The following is a 16,184-nucleotide window of genomic DNA, read 5'->3' on the forward strand; positions in this document are numbered from 1 at the left end:
TGGACAGAATTCTTACTTCTAGAAGATATTTCCTTATTATACTCTAAGAGAACTGATAAATCTGTAGCTATTTTTTCTGTATGCTAATAGATCACCTGCTACATACATATACCTCTTCAAGAAATGAGCTTCAACAGGCAAAACTTAAATATAATGGAATTTACACTGTAAAGTTTACAGTATTTCATTTTACATTGTATATGTCTTATACATCATGTATTTACAATGGGAACCTAGATAGCTCATCTTCACATTGTCTTACCCTTTCTAGCCTTTACAGCAAATTCCTCTACTGTTGCAGTTTTACAGCTGCTTTCATAAAGTTTGCTAACCTGCTTCTCTAAGACCTCCCATGAAGATTTCCTCATACAGGATTCAAGGATGACACACAGAAATTACTTCCACTGCAACTTGAAAATACATTTTCGATAATGTACTTACTGATTATCAGAAAGAGATGAAGGAGCCAACCTAAGGTCATTATGAACCTGTGGACATAACACATGAAGGGGTATGCTTACCCTTTCTTTCTTATAAGACTTTTTTTTTTAGGGAGAAAAACATACTGTAATTATTTGCAGATAGAGGAAGTCAGGTTACAGTGCAGTAATATTACAAATCTCTGAAAAGGCAAAATTTAAGAGCTCAGAAACCAGGGATGAAGGGTAGAGGTTTTGTTTGCTTCTTTGTTTGTTTGAAAGAAAGGAATTCACCTTAAAGAGATATGATGCTTCAGCGGCAGGACACAGTACAAAACTCTAAAGGCCCTGAGTAACTGACTAAGCCTAACAAGTTTGAAGCCAGTAAAGGGTTTCAGTAAAAGGATTATACTACCTTATGCAAGGCATGTCTATTAGATGTCTAAATGTAATTATTTAAAAGTTCAGTTCCCAAAAGATTCTGAATATCTATAATTTCTATGTGGAAGGTGATGAGAGTCAGAAGTTACAAATACAGATGGGAACTCAACTTTTAAAATAATATCAGGAATTAGAGAAATTAAAATTACAAGTGTTCTTTCCTCCAGGTACATGCTGCTGCCCTGCATTTCTTCATCATTAAATTTGAACTTCAAAATTAATTTTCTACTATTTGTTGTGTTTTTTGCCACATAGCTCAGTCATCTTTTTCACTTTGTATTAGAAGCTGTTCCCTCTCTCAATGTGACATGCCATAGTGCTAGTGAAACTCCTCTCCAAATGAGGATAATTCATTTTTACCCATGTTGTCACATCCATCTATGTTAGCTACTGAAAGACTTTTTATACTTTGTCTTTAATGACACAATTTCCAGTGATTCAGTGATTTCCAGAAAACTTACACCGAAACCTATTTTTACTCTGCCAGATTCTGTTTAACTGATATGGGATATGATTTCACAGAAAGAATAAATACCATGCCTGCTAGTTTGACATTTGAAAATTGTTTATACAAATATGAATTTAAATATAAAATAATTTTCTTTTTTATCTTGCTCTAAAAAGAATTTCAAATTCTTTATTGTTTTTCTTTCTTATAAGCTACAAACACTAACCAATTTCTCAGGTAATTACATATCAACACACAAGAACAATTACTATCTAAGTAGCATTATTTTTCTTCTCAGTATTGCCATCCACAAAGTTCAAACATCATGACTCAGTCAGCATACCAGTCATTAGTTTTACATTTAGAACAACTAAATATCTTTTCAAAAACTAACAATTCTATTTTTTATCTGTCTTCTGCGGATGGTAATATTTTTTTTCTTCTAGTATTTTCTCCTATTACTTACAAAGGATGTCAAAACTTCTGCTAATTTTTTCATTTTCATCAAATCTTGAAACACTTTGTGATCGTTAATATTTACTCTTCATAGGCAATTAATAACATTCTTGGGTGATAAGAAAAAATAAATAACACTATCAAAGGAATGATCTGTGGTGTATGACATATGGGGATAAGCATCCAGTAGTTGGAGGTATTTATCTTGTTGTAGAATTAAAAGAAAAAATGCATTGCCTTCTAACATACAGATTACTATCTCATGGAAACAACCAGGGACAAAGTTAGTCCTTGGGAACAGAAAATTTGAGAGGAGAGGGGACTGGAATTATTTTTGATTCAGCTGACTGTAAGCACCTAGCAGTTTAGGAATCCTTCCTCATGTCTTTCTTTTTTCCAGTGGATTATCTCTGCTACTGATAAGTCACAATCAGGGGAAGAAAAAATGATGTATGCTCTTGAAAAAAAAAATTAAATAAAATAAAAGGCATTCCTAATCGCTCATCTGTAAAAAGGACAATTGAACCAGTCTGACTCAGCCAGCTCTGGGCTCAGCAAGTCCACTTATCACTACTTGCACCTTGTCCAAGATCCAGATCTATGATTACACAGGCTCAGAAATCTTGCTTTAATAGTATTTGTGCTTACTGGTGCTCTGCAAAGGTTCTACAGAAAAAACTGCAACTGTTAAAAGACTGCATTTGTTTCTACACTTTGCTACTGCAGATTTAAAGGTATCAAGCATCAACATGCACTATAACAGACAAAAACTTGCTATAAAAACAATGCTTATTCTGCAGTGACACTGCAAGTACCTAATTTACTTTAAGCAAAAAGGTATGAGACATTACATCATTCAAACAACCCCCATAGCCATCTCAGAACCTAATGTTATTTTCAAATTTTGTCATGGATTTATACAGCTCAACAGGAGAGGGAGGCTCTCAGGACAGAAACACTTCAACTCAGCGGCAATGAAGGCCCACTTCTGACCCTTGCCACTTAATGAGACAAAAACTTGTATTGTAACATTTTGTCTTTGCTCACAGTTGAGATCCATCTTAAAACCTTTAAGTTTTCTGACCAACTGACAGAAACTAGAACAGTTAGATCACTTATTTCCAGAATAAAGAGCTCTTTAGTATTTATTTCCTCTCCTTTCTCTCTATATATATTACAGCTCAATAATAACCTTATAATAATTTTATCAATAACAATCCTACAATATCAAGCTCCTTCATTCTACCTTTATAAACTGCTGCTCCATATAATATGCTTTCTGATCACTTAATCTTAAATATATACCACTCCAAAGTAATCCTTTCTTGACTACAGCGGAGAAAAATTCTAGGGTATTCAAGATAAGGTGGCACAAATATTTCCCTCAGATTTTTTATTTTATTAGCAGCATTACACTGACAGCTCACAGTGCAATCAAGTCAGCAGTCTTCTCATCCATTATCACTGACAGTCTTTACTCCTTGCATATGTGACCTTTATTACCTTTATGTACATGTTATTTCATAGTATTTTTCCAATCATGAAAGATCATGAAGGTCTCTCTGCACAAGTCTGGTCATCGTCTGCTCTGACTACATGTCCCAGATTTGACGTTTTGATTCAGCTCAGGGACACAACTTGGCCTGAGAAAGCCTTACACTGGACAGCTTCCTTCTACCTGTAACATATATTCAATTTCAAACAATGATGTACCCCATTTGTAAAATACACCACATCTACACTTTTGATACTTTTCAAGTCCTGAAGCATTTCTTTGTTCATGAATTCTTTCTTCTACTACATCACAATAGAGATGAAAACATCAGCTGTTATTTTTCATTGCTATTTTTTCTTTCATTTCCCTCTCTCTTGAAAACAGATAAGATTAAACAAAAGGTTTTAATTAGTTTTTAATTACCATTTATTAAAATTTGGATTTATTCCATTCATTAACAAGTAAAACACCGCACTTCAATGGAAGTGTTTCTTAAAATCTAGGCTCTATAAATATTCTGCAAGTGTGTTGGACAGGTAGTATATTCAGACCCCTATTAAGACTCACAATGCTCACCAAATTACTTAAGGAGAGAAAACTGCTACGATTAGAATTACTTAGGGATCTTAAAAAGAAATTCTCTGCATATTTTCTGTGCATGTTAAACAAAAACACACCAGAATAAATGTTTTGATGATACACATTTAAAAATGTTTGCTTTTGTAGGACTTTTTTTTTTTCCTAATTGATAAAGTCTGCAGAAACTAAACCCAGGTAAGATTGTTTTACATATTATAAAAATGGTTGGCCCAGGAATTTTAAAAAGATAAAAATCATTTTTCTCTTTAGGGGTAGTTAGTTGATAAAACATCAGAGGATTCCTCAAAAAAATATAAACTGCTGCAGAAAATGTAAGAACTTACTTAAACAGATATGTTTGTTGTTTTTGTTTGTTTGTTTTTAAAGCAGCATTAACAAAAGAATGTCAGTGCAAAATTACTTTCCTTTTCATTTGTTTTAAGGAAACTTCTTACATTTAATCAAAACAAGATATGGCCTTTGTTCAAAGGAATTAATACAAAGAGCATCTTTGTATAGATTTCCTTGCAATTCTAATCACTTAATTTCTTAAGATTATATACTGTGTTCTGTACTTTTAGGAAAGAACTTTCTTCAGTACCTATTTCTAACATAAACTTGACAAGGTAGCCAACATTCCATTGTGTATCTGAACAGAACACACATCTACAGGAAAAGACAGAAACGGGGAACAAAGCATTTGCCAGTAATAAGTCCAAAAGACCTCTAGAAACATGGCATAAAAATAGGGCAAACATTTTAGAAATCAGCAGAACCAGAAATTTTCTTTGTGATTAATAAAAGGAAGACTTAAAAAGGTGATTATCTACCAGGCAAAATATCAAATGTAACGAACACAACTAGCAGTCTTCCAAATATGAGCCCTTCCACCAACAGAACAATTTACTAGAATTAACTTGACCCTGAATAACAAACATGGCCAGAAAAAGATCCACTATTTTTCAGTCTTTGGCAACTGATAGTACGCTACAAGAATAAACCTACTGAAGTATGTAGTGTTACCAAGTGGTGCTACTTACCATGTTTTGTTACAGTTTAAAAGCTACTGTGGACACAGCTATATTTATGTGTATAAATATATATACACACAAAAACATACACCCTACCTTAAAAAAATAAGATAAAGAAAAGAGGAGTGCTAGTGAGCAGAAAAGACAACTTCACAGTGCAGTAGCAGGTAGAACCTAGCTAACAGAGTACATGCCTTTTCCACATTAATTTCTAAATATAATTTCATACATGTATACAGTAAAACAGCTATTGAAGTCTTAACTAAAAGTATGGATCATACGTAATAGATCTGTTGGGTCACCAATAAATGATTCATCCCATTCTGCCCATTTTCAAGCTATTTCAGAGGTATCATGGAGACAGGTGCTTACATTCAAATAAACCCAAATTTTTGATAGGTGATATTCCCTCCTCTGAAACTGCCAGTAGCAACAATTAAGCAGATGGCACTAATTATCTTTTTTTTTTTTTTTTTTTTTTTAAGTTCAAATTGCTCATCTTCGGCATAGTTTTTAATTTAGACTTCAATGACTCTGTCTGGAGACTCAAAACTACAGTCAATCTTATGGGATCTTTCCCACCTTTTAAGTTTCATCGTTGCTCAAATAAGACTCAGAGAATCTGCTGTGATTCCTGACTCTCAGGAATTCTTTTCTTCCTGTGACCATTTCCAGATGATGACCAACTCTTCCATAAAGAGTAAACCTGAGACAGAATCTATAAATATTTCTTTTCTATGGACTCATCCTTTAACACCAAGATACCATCTCCTGTGAAAGACAGGAGAAGTGAAGCTCTGATCAGGTTTGTTCACCGGGTACACATCCTGAGTTCTGGCTCTGTGCCATGGCCAGACTGTCTCTCTGTGACCTGATGGAAGAAGGACATATACCTCTGCCTCTACTGGGCTTTTTTTAAGGATGTATAACCTTCAGAGACCATATTTAAAATCACAATTTTGATTTACTCTTGTAAATATATTAATGCCTTAGTTTACATGGAATCAATATTTAACTCTATAACTTGATTATGAAGGAATATTTTATCTTAGTTCATTTACTGCACAAAAGAAAGGGATGAGTTTTTAATTAAAGTATTTTTTCTTAAATATTCAAGCGTAACCCATTCATGTAATCTACACTGGAAATTAAAGAAAAGATGGTAACCATTATTTTTTAGAGTTGTTTGTGGATGTATTGGGACTTCAGGCATTGTAGACTTTTTCTGAAAAGGTCATATCATTCTTGAGAAAATAAAAAAAAAGAAAGAAAAAAGAAAAAAAAAAGAACAAAACACCTGCAATTCCTTTTATTTCTTCCTATATCACTATTCTAAAGCAGGTCTGAAGTGAGAAACCACCCAGGGTTTCAGAACTCCGGTGGAGACATCTTCCAGTTAATCTGACCTCTTTTCCAACAGCAATAACTCAAAAAAATTTAAGAGTTCAGACATGCCCTTGATTTGTTTCAAAGGGCACATTCTGCTTTTGAAAACAACATCAGTTCAGATAATTCCTAAAGCTTTTTGCAATAACAGCATTCAAAAAAAAAACAAACAGTAATTTTATATTTATAGTATTAACTCTTACGCTTCCCTGGCTATTTTAGGAGTCTTATTTTAATTACATTAGTTGTGTGAAATCAAGGTTGCCTGACTGACAGAGTTTAAAGGTCTGCTAATTTTTAATAGTTTGAAAAAGCAGATACCTTTACCTGTGATACCAAGCAGACTATCAGAGGTTTTTAGTTGGTTATGTCTTTCTTTGGGGCAAGGGTGTTGAGGGGGGAGGGGGGGGATAAAAAGGAAAGACCCTACCTCTCCTTCAAATCCAGCTCATATTTTTTACAGTCTCACATACTTTTACTATAAGTGACTTTTCAGAGGGATTTGTTAATCTTCTGTAAGTAGGGCACTGGGGCACATCTCTTGCTATACCTCAAAATACATCATATATCTTTCTAACCATACCCATACGGGACAAGGGAGTTTTAATACTATAATATGCCTGTTGAAACTAAAGATCATAAAATGATTCACTACATTTCTTTGGTGCTTTCAACTTGCTGTAAACATCAGCTTTTAATGTAAATATGTGCCTCTTGATAAAAACTCATCCTGGTGTTTATTTATACAGAAAGGAAATTTCCATTGCATAGACACCATCCAAAACATACAAACAAAAACAAACAATGAAATTCAGCATGAAAGATTAACTAACCATCTCGATAGACTTTTAGTTTTCATTGGGCTAAGCAGTACCATTATTAAGGACAGACAAACTGAAAAGGGACAGCAATTCATCTAATATGCTGGCACCAAATAAGTCTACCCAGACTCCAGAGTAGGATTCCAGAAAAACAGAGATTCTGGAGACCAGCTAGTCCAATAGCCCTGCTCAAAGTAGGGTGAACTAGAGTAGTTTGCTCAGGACATCATCCAGTTGGTTTTGAACATCTCTGAAGATGGAGAGGCCACAACCCTGCTGAGCAACCTGCTGCAGTGTTTGACCAATCTCACTGTGAAAAAGCCTGTGCTTAATTGAATTTTGTGTGTTTCAGTTTGTGCATTGCTTCTTTTCCATTTAGTAGGCACCACTGGAAGAAGACTGTCGATCTCTCTTCTTTAGTCCCTTCCCTCAGTTATTTAGCTACACATTTTATACACATACAGGAAATCTAACAACCCCTTTCCCCTGCCCAAAGCCACTTCTCTTGACCAAGCAGTGCAAGCTCTCTCTTCCCATCTCTCCATTTACACCAGATTCTCCAAGCCCTTAATAGCATTTGTGGCCCTTTGCTGGACACATCCCAGTGTGTTTATGTCTGTCTTGTACTGGGAAGCTAAGAACTGGACACAGCTCTCCAGAGCTGTCTTACTAGGCCTTCACAGAGGGGAAGGATCACCTCCTCCAACCTGCTGTGGTTGCCTAATGCAGCCCTGGATGCTGTTGACCTTTACCATGAGGGTGCATTGTCAGTTTGTGCTCGACTTTTATTCACCAAGACTCCCAGGATCTCACTATGTTGCGTAAGATTATTTTAGCTACTATGTTGTGTAAGATTATTTTATCTACTACTTAATCTTACTGTTGTGTAAGATTACTTTAGCTACTGATAACTGCTAAAATCTCACTTTTACCAAAGCACAGCAGAAAGATTTCTCAGGCAAAATTTTATAAGACCTTGTTGTTGTCTCTAATCAAAGGAAGCAAACAAATAAAAGCTGCCATAGAAATACATCTTTCTTTCTATATATATAAACATGAAAATTCTCCTGCTTCAAGACAAATCTTCAGAAATCAAGTTGATTTTTTCTTTTACTGACTTAAAGTACTTGAATGACAAATACACATAAGCAAACCTTTGCAACATCAAGTACAGAGGGCAGGCATTTGCACCATTTACAAACCACTAAATTCTCTCTCTCTGGAGAGAAAAAAAAAAAAAAAAAAAACAAAAAACAGAGCTGGTAACACAGAGGATCTGAACTTTTATATCCTTAATGTTCTTAGCTTTATTCTGTTACTTGCTGGACTGTTTTTTCAAATTGGTGCGTGTGTTTAAACTCTAATCTAGCCATTAAATGTGTTAATTTAAGAAGCCTCAGATGAGTAAAAAGAAACATGTAATGGACATTGATAGTCAGCCACTTAACATAAACTAGTTAAAACAAAAGCAGTACAAGGATAAACCTGTTTATGAATAAATGAAATAAACATTATTTGGCCTAAGGATCAGTGCCACATCACACAGCAAAAGAGACAGAGCCTTAATTAATTGCCTGGAATCAAATATATGTTCATGTTATTATAATTTTGCAGTCTAAAGACAAGTTCAAAAATACTTCAGGACTGATGTATTCAAAGGACAGAAAGTGTCCAAAAGAAATGACAGTCCTCTGCAAGCTTTTACCCGTCACAGGAAATGGTATTACACATTGTGTATTAATCGCTTAGCAAAAAGCTCTGTCTGAATGTCTGAAAACTGAAACACTCTTACCCAGCTATATATTAGTGAGTGCTAATAAGTACAGACTACTGCATATTTGGCAAAAGATTTGTATTTGGGTTAAATTTGTATTCACTGTTGCTGTTATTTCAAAATCCATCAGCATTGTCAAATACTGGAAATCATAGTAACACCTGAAAAGCGTACCAAACCAAAGCAATAATTAAAGCTGCAGTGACTCCCAATTTGCTTTAGACAGCTTCCTATGCAGTTCTGACTTTATTTGCTCTTAGTCTGGAGCATTTCTAATGTTCCCTGCTGGAAATCATTTATCAGTTTAATGAACACATTCAAGGAAGGCTAACCATAGGGGTGGAGGAGGGATGATATGATTCCTTTGTTACTCACACAGTATAACTACCCATCTTTCAGTAAATCTGACAGACTCCAAACATTAAATTAACTGAAATGAAAACCTCATTTTGAACTGTGCTTTCCCATACATATCAAACAGCCTGTGAAATTCCTGTAGATTTTATATCCAAATCCATTAAACACACTGGAAAAAAAAAGTATAGAAAATTCATGGTTGAATATGTGCTCACAGAAACCTTCCATACTTTGTTAACTTCATAGCTGAATTGATCCATGGGGTGTGAAGCAAAGCACTGAGCATACTAAATAACACAGCATGGCATAAATGGAAATGGAATAGCAAACCAAGTGAAATATGAATATTCAAAAGAACCTTACCATGTAAACTCTACATATCAAGATCTCAGTATACAAGTAAGCACACTGGTGTAGGCCAATCAGCAAAGATTCCTCATGGGAAATTTGTAGATATTTAAAGGAATGATGTTTTAGAGCAATGAAGAAATGTGATCATTTACTTGATGAAACTGCGTTTTGTAAGCAGTTGTGTAAATGTGTGTCAGGCAGGAACACACATGGTTTATCATTAAACATTCAAATATTGCAGTTCTGTAATGCATAGCATGCTAACAGGGTTCAGAATCAAACAGACAAGCTTAATTTGCTCTCTCTTGATAAAGCACTATACGCAACTATCTAAAAGTCAGTAGAAGGAGGTTAATGGCAGTGAACTAGAATAAAACTAAATGTCACTACATCTTACTTTTCTGTAAAACCTTCTAAGTAGATAAGACATGTTCAGAAAGCTGTAAAATGTGCCCTTTGCTTACAAGAAAAAGGTCAGTTCTGTGCTAACAAATTGTAATAGGTTAGTCATAAATGATCATATCAGCAGCTGAAATATGGTACCTTACACATAATTTAAATATTGTTACAACTACTTGAGCCAGAAGAAGCCTGCATTGCACAGTTCAAACTCCTGCACACATTAAAATAATGCAATTCATGAAAATATGAACATAATACCAGGAACAAAGAAAAATTACAAATTTCATAGCAGTGAAACATGTCTAAATAACCAATTGTACAGTTGCCTTTGGCATCAAAGACCAACACAACCAATGCTTAAACATTCTGTGTGGTGATTCTCAGCTGCTCTAAGAAACCAGCTTCACAGACCAATTCCACTGGCTTCCAAGGTAATGAGCAAGCAGAGGTTCTGCAGCTCCTGGCATGCATCACCCCATGAGAGCTTAAGTGCACTTCACAATACTCCTGGAACATATTTTATGCAGAAGAACACAGAACATACAGCAGTAGGCTTGAGGGAGCACTTCTCCCTAAATAAAAATAAAAATAAAAATAAAAAAGCAACAGAGTCAATATTAGGTTGAAAAAATCCAATGCCACAAATGTAATATTGGGATAGTTCTATTATGACAAAGGAAAATAGTTCTTCTTGTAAGACCACATGAAGTTTTTGCTATGCATCTATTATTTCTGTGATCCAATGTGTTATTCAAAAAAAGCTTTTATGGAGTTATGGGTTCTTTATAACAGCTGTCCTATTCTGAGAGGGTTCAAGTTATGGAGAGAAGTCAGGCATTGCTAAGAAAATTAAGACTTGAACCCACACTGGCTGAGAGGTGCCAATGTTTATAAACAGTTTAGCACATTCTTAGGGATATTTCATCACAATTTCTTACAATAGTTCAGCACATAATGTAGTCAATAGTAAAAGGATAATTATCAATAATATTTTAATTCACAATTACTAATGAGACAGATTGGTAAGGTTGTACTGTTTTTTTCTTTGAATATTTCATTGAGTCATGTATTTCAAAGCCGACAGAGCACTTCAAAAATAAAATGCGTACATGGAATACTAATGGTGCTGAAGCGAGAACGCATTCAGCTCTAACACACTTGTATTCAGTACAGTAAAATTTACTCAAGCTAATACTTCACAAAATGCAAAGAAAGAATATGATCAGTAAACACATATGCTATTACTATCAAAACAGGTCTCCTCTCCATTCTGGAACACTTAGCTCTGAAATACCCTTTTGAAATGGCATTTCTAGCAAAGCTATTACAGTGCCAAGTCTGTTAGAGTAGCTGCTCAACCTGCGTGGCGGACTGTGCTAATATCTATCACTCCCAAGTGTAACAAGCCATTTATCTACTAATGACTTAGGAAAGACAAAACAAAAGGTCTAAAGTGGTTACAGTTCTTGTGCCCTTTCTGAAAACTTCTATACCTTTTAAATCAAAGCCCACTTGGATTAAGCAGAATATATTGGTTTTACCTTCACATTTACATAACAAAGATAGAGGAGGATCTTTTTTAATGTTCATTTGATCCACACTGAATATGTTTCACAAATCACAAGAAATATAGTTCTTACAAAAAGGTATAAATGGTCATCAAGTTAGAAAATGAAAGAACAGAGTCGTTGCAATTTTCTATTTTACTTCTAAAGTTATTAAAGGAGAGACTAAAGAAAGAAACAATACTTAGGAAATATCTGCTGATATTTCAGATCACTTCTTAATTTTTATGTTTAGCTATACAAATGGAGAAAGACCATGTTGCAGTGAGACCGATTAAATGCTCGATTTCTCTTTAGCTAAACCAGATTCTGAATGACTCTGAGATTTTAAGTACTTGCTCAAAGTATCTTAGTGCTAAATCTTCTTTTATTTCTTAAGGTTCTATCTCCCCTAAGCTGTATGTCTCTTCTTTATTCTCTCTTCCCAATCCAATAATTTAGTTTTCACACAGATATCACATAAAAACAGTCCTGCTCCTAATAAATATATTTTTAATGATACTCACTTAAATTTTTAGTTTTTAAGGAGATGTTTACTATTCAACCTGTAATTTTTTAGTATATTGACTTCCCCAACACCTTTCCCAACAATTCACAAGTAAATAAATGGAGTCTTTCATACCAAATCCAACTTACTTGACAAAACATTCTACAAATACCTTTTGTTTTATTAAACTAGTTTCACTAATGCCACAGTGAATACAAATCAGAACTACCAGCCAGCAAAGCATGATTTCATCCCTTCTAGAATAAAAGAAAGATTTCTTTCATTCCCCTAATCCAGTAATAAGCCAGGGCAACTGTCAAATGAGCACAGGAATTTTTTTTTCAAAGACATTGACTTATTTATTACTGCAGATAAATGATGCAACATGCTGGGGAGGGAAATGCTCTAAAAAAAAACTTTGGACCTTGGATGAAGAAGTCCAGATAACCTCTCAACCATTCATCTAATGCATGATAATAAAATCAAAGGCATTTACAGGAACTTTTCCACTACATTCCCATTACAGCACACCCTATGCTGGCTATTATGAAGGCCACTCTACTTCCTTCACAATGCAACCATTCACTATATTTGTAGTCTTCCCAATCATGCTACATCCTTTATTAAAGGAGATTTAAATATGTTAACACTGGTGAGAATGTATGGTCTATACTCATTATTCTCCACAGCAGTTCATTTTACATACACAGAATTTAACCATTTGTCCATAGGGGTTTTATTTATTTAGTTTGTGCTGCTTCATATCATAGAATCACAGAATCATAGAACATCCCGAGTTGAAAGAGACCCACAAGTATCATTGAGTCCAACTACTGGCACCAGACAGGTCTACCCAAAATTTCAGACCATATGACTAAGGGCACAGTCCAAATGCTTTTTAAACTCTGACAGGCTTGGTACTGTGACTACATCCCTAGGGCGCCTGTTCCAGTGCATGACAACCCTCTCGGTGAAGAATCTTTTTCTTACATCTAGCCTGAACCTCCCCTGCCGCAGCTTGACTCTGTTCCGTTGGGTTCTATCACTGGTCACTAAAGAGAATAGATTGGCTCCTGCGCCTCCATTCCCCCTCGTGAGGAAGCTGTAGACCGCAATGAGGTCTCCCCTCAGCCTTCTCTTTTCCAGGCTGAACAGGCCAAGGGACATCAGCCCTTCCTCATACATCTTCCCCTCTAGGCCCTTCACCACCTTAGTAGCCCTTCTCTGGACACTCTCCAGTAGTTTCACATCCTTTTTGTACTGTCGTGCTCAGAACTGCACGCAGTACTTGAGGTGAGGCCACACCAGCGCAGAGTAGAGCGGGACAATCACTTCCCTCGATCGACTAGCGATACTTTGCTTGATGCACCCCAGCATATGGTTGGCCCTCCTGGCTGCCAGGGCACACTGCTGGCTCATATTCAGCTTGCTATCAACCAAAACCCCCAGATCCCTCTCTGCGGGGCTGCTCTCCAGCATCTCATCGCCCAGTCTGTATGTATAGCTGGGGTTGCTACCTCCCAGGTGCAAGACTCAACACTTGCTCTTGTTAAACTTCATGTGGTTGGTGATTGCCCAGTTCTCCAGTCTGTCCAGATCTCTCTGCAAGGCCTTTCCACCCTCAACAGAGTCAACAACTCCTCCCAGTTTAGTATCATCAGCAAATTTGCTCATAACACCTTCTAGTCCTACATCCAAATTGTTTATGAAAACATTGAAGAGAACTAACCCTAAAATGGAGCCCTGGTGGACCCCACTGGTGACTGGCCACCAGTCTGATGTGGCCCCACTTACCACAACCCTTTGAGCCCTACCCATCAACCAACTGCTCACCCATCATATGATGTTTTTGTCTAACTGTATGCTGGACATTTTGCCCAGTAGGATCCTATGGGAAACTGCGTCAAAAGATTTACTGAAATCCAAAAAGATTACATCAGATGGCTTCCCTAGATTGACTAGACGAGTGATTTTATCATAAAAGGAAATCAAATTTGTTAAACAGGACCTACCCCTCAGGAACCCATGTTGGCTGGGACCAATGACTGCAATGTCCCCCAGGTGCACTACAGTAACTCCCAGGATAATCTTCTCCATAATTTTACCAGGCACTGACGTGAGACTGACAGACCTGTAGTTACCAGGGTCTTCTTTCTTGCTGTTCTTGAAAATTGGCACAACATTTGTCAGCTTCCAGTCAACTGGGACCTCTCCAGATTCCCAAGACTGTTGAAAAATAATTGAGAGGTCCTGCGATGACGTCAGCCAGCTCTCTGAGCTCTCTGATGAATCCCATCCAGACCCATGGACCTGTATGGATCCAAACTGAATATAAACTATCCAAATGGATATAAGCTGCCATATTTAGAAAACATCATTTCCTCTTATTTCGACAAAATGCTTTACAAACAGGTTTCACAAGCCAGTGATGGTGTGAATAACATAATATTCCAAAGATGTGCTTCAAACATTTAGATTTATTATTGTGACAAAACAGAAACAAGTGAGTTATTCTAGAACTACACAAACAGAGGGATTTTCTGGTTTTACCAGAAGAGTGGAAAAATACCACACAGGAAACAAAATAACACTGGGCACAGGTCTCACTTCAACATTAGCAATCAAAAAGCACTTGTCTCATCAGTGTTTCTTGGAAGCTGAACGTACTCATTCCTGCAAAGCTCCTGACAGCATTAATTGTGGGAAGGAAGTTCTCTATCAGATCTTTCAGAAACTACAATAGAGCAGCTGCAAAACTGGCATTTACTCCTACTTTATACCTACCCATTTGTGGACTTGTATGGTTGTGGTTTTCAGTGTGTTCTTCACAATCTGTGTAACCTGCACAAAAAAATTTACCACTTAGTGGTATCAGTCCAGCTGTACTTGTTAATATCCGTATGTAGGCAACATGATCTTACTTATTCTTGGAAATAAAGAAATAATTTCTTACAACAATTCAGTAACTGTCAATTATGTTTTTTTACCACTTAAGCCTTTGGTTCAGTAAATGCCTGCAAAAGTGCAATAATTGTAGGGTGGTGTTTTTTTTTTTTTTTTTTTTAAACAAACTGATGCCAGAATGAGGAAATATAATTAAACTGGACTTTTAAGTCTATCCACATCAATATTTCTTCACAATGAGATAAATGAAGTGTCTCTTGTCTATCTTCCACCTCCTAACAAACACAATTGAATTCACTAGATCTAGTGCTAAATTGCTGTGAAGATAACAAAGCTATTTTTATCACAACACACTCAAGACTTTTTAATGGATTTTCTTGCCATAAAACTCTTCATCATCTTTATAAATTTGTTTTCTGTAGACAAAATTTAATCTGTTGTAGACAGGATTAAAAGGTCATAAACAAAATACTGTCATTCAGTTTGCCCTTTAAAGTCATTTCAAAATATGATATACTATCTGCTTAATTATGTTAGAATTTGGTGTGACTGCATAGCTTCACCAAGATAGGCCTGCGTAACAGGGTAAGTATCAGTGATCAGCTTAAAACATGCATCACTGTCACAATGAGAAATATGCAACTAAAGCTGCACACTGCTAAATCACAATGGGCTAAGTACCTTAAACATTCCCATGAGCTCTTCTGAATTGCAAAACAAAGAACTAGGAAGTGCAAACATTGAATTTTATTATCACAAGGATTAACACAGTATGCCAAATGGAAATGGAGGTGAGAAAGACCACTTTTTCTTTCACATGTCCATTTCCCAACCATCTGCCATCAGTACATTGTGGATATTTTAAACCTGTAAGGGTTCAAAAAGAAAGTATGTAAGTTCATAAAAGGAAAGCCCAGAAATACAGATACTACTCTGAACAGAAAGGGGGACCCAGGCAACTGCTCAGCACACAGAGCTGGTTTTCCCTCAAATTCTTCCTCATCTAATGCATGTTTCTGGAAACAAAAGATCAACCACTACATTTTCCACACAGTTCTATTAGGATGATGAATGTGCAAATACACCCCCAAGACTCAGAGCACAAAAGTGACAGCTATATTGCAAGAAAACCAATTAGTTCTTAAATAAACCCCGAAACTAAGTGAAGGTAAAAATCTAGTCAATTCTTCTCTGCACCTACTATGATTTGTAAATAACCTAGCAGTTTCACAGATGCATGTTTCTTGAATGTAACAAAAAACCCTTGA

Source organism: Cygnus olor, chromosome 13 (genome assembly GCF_009769625.2).
Source record: "Cygnus olor isolate bCygOlo1 chromosome 13, bCygOlo1.pri.v2, whole genome shotgun sequence".
Classification (NCBI taxonomy): Eukaryota; Metazoa; Chordata; class Aves; order Anseriformes; family Anatidae; genus Cygnus; species Cygnus olor.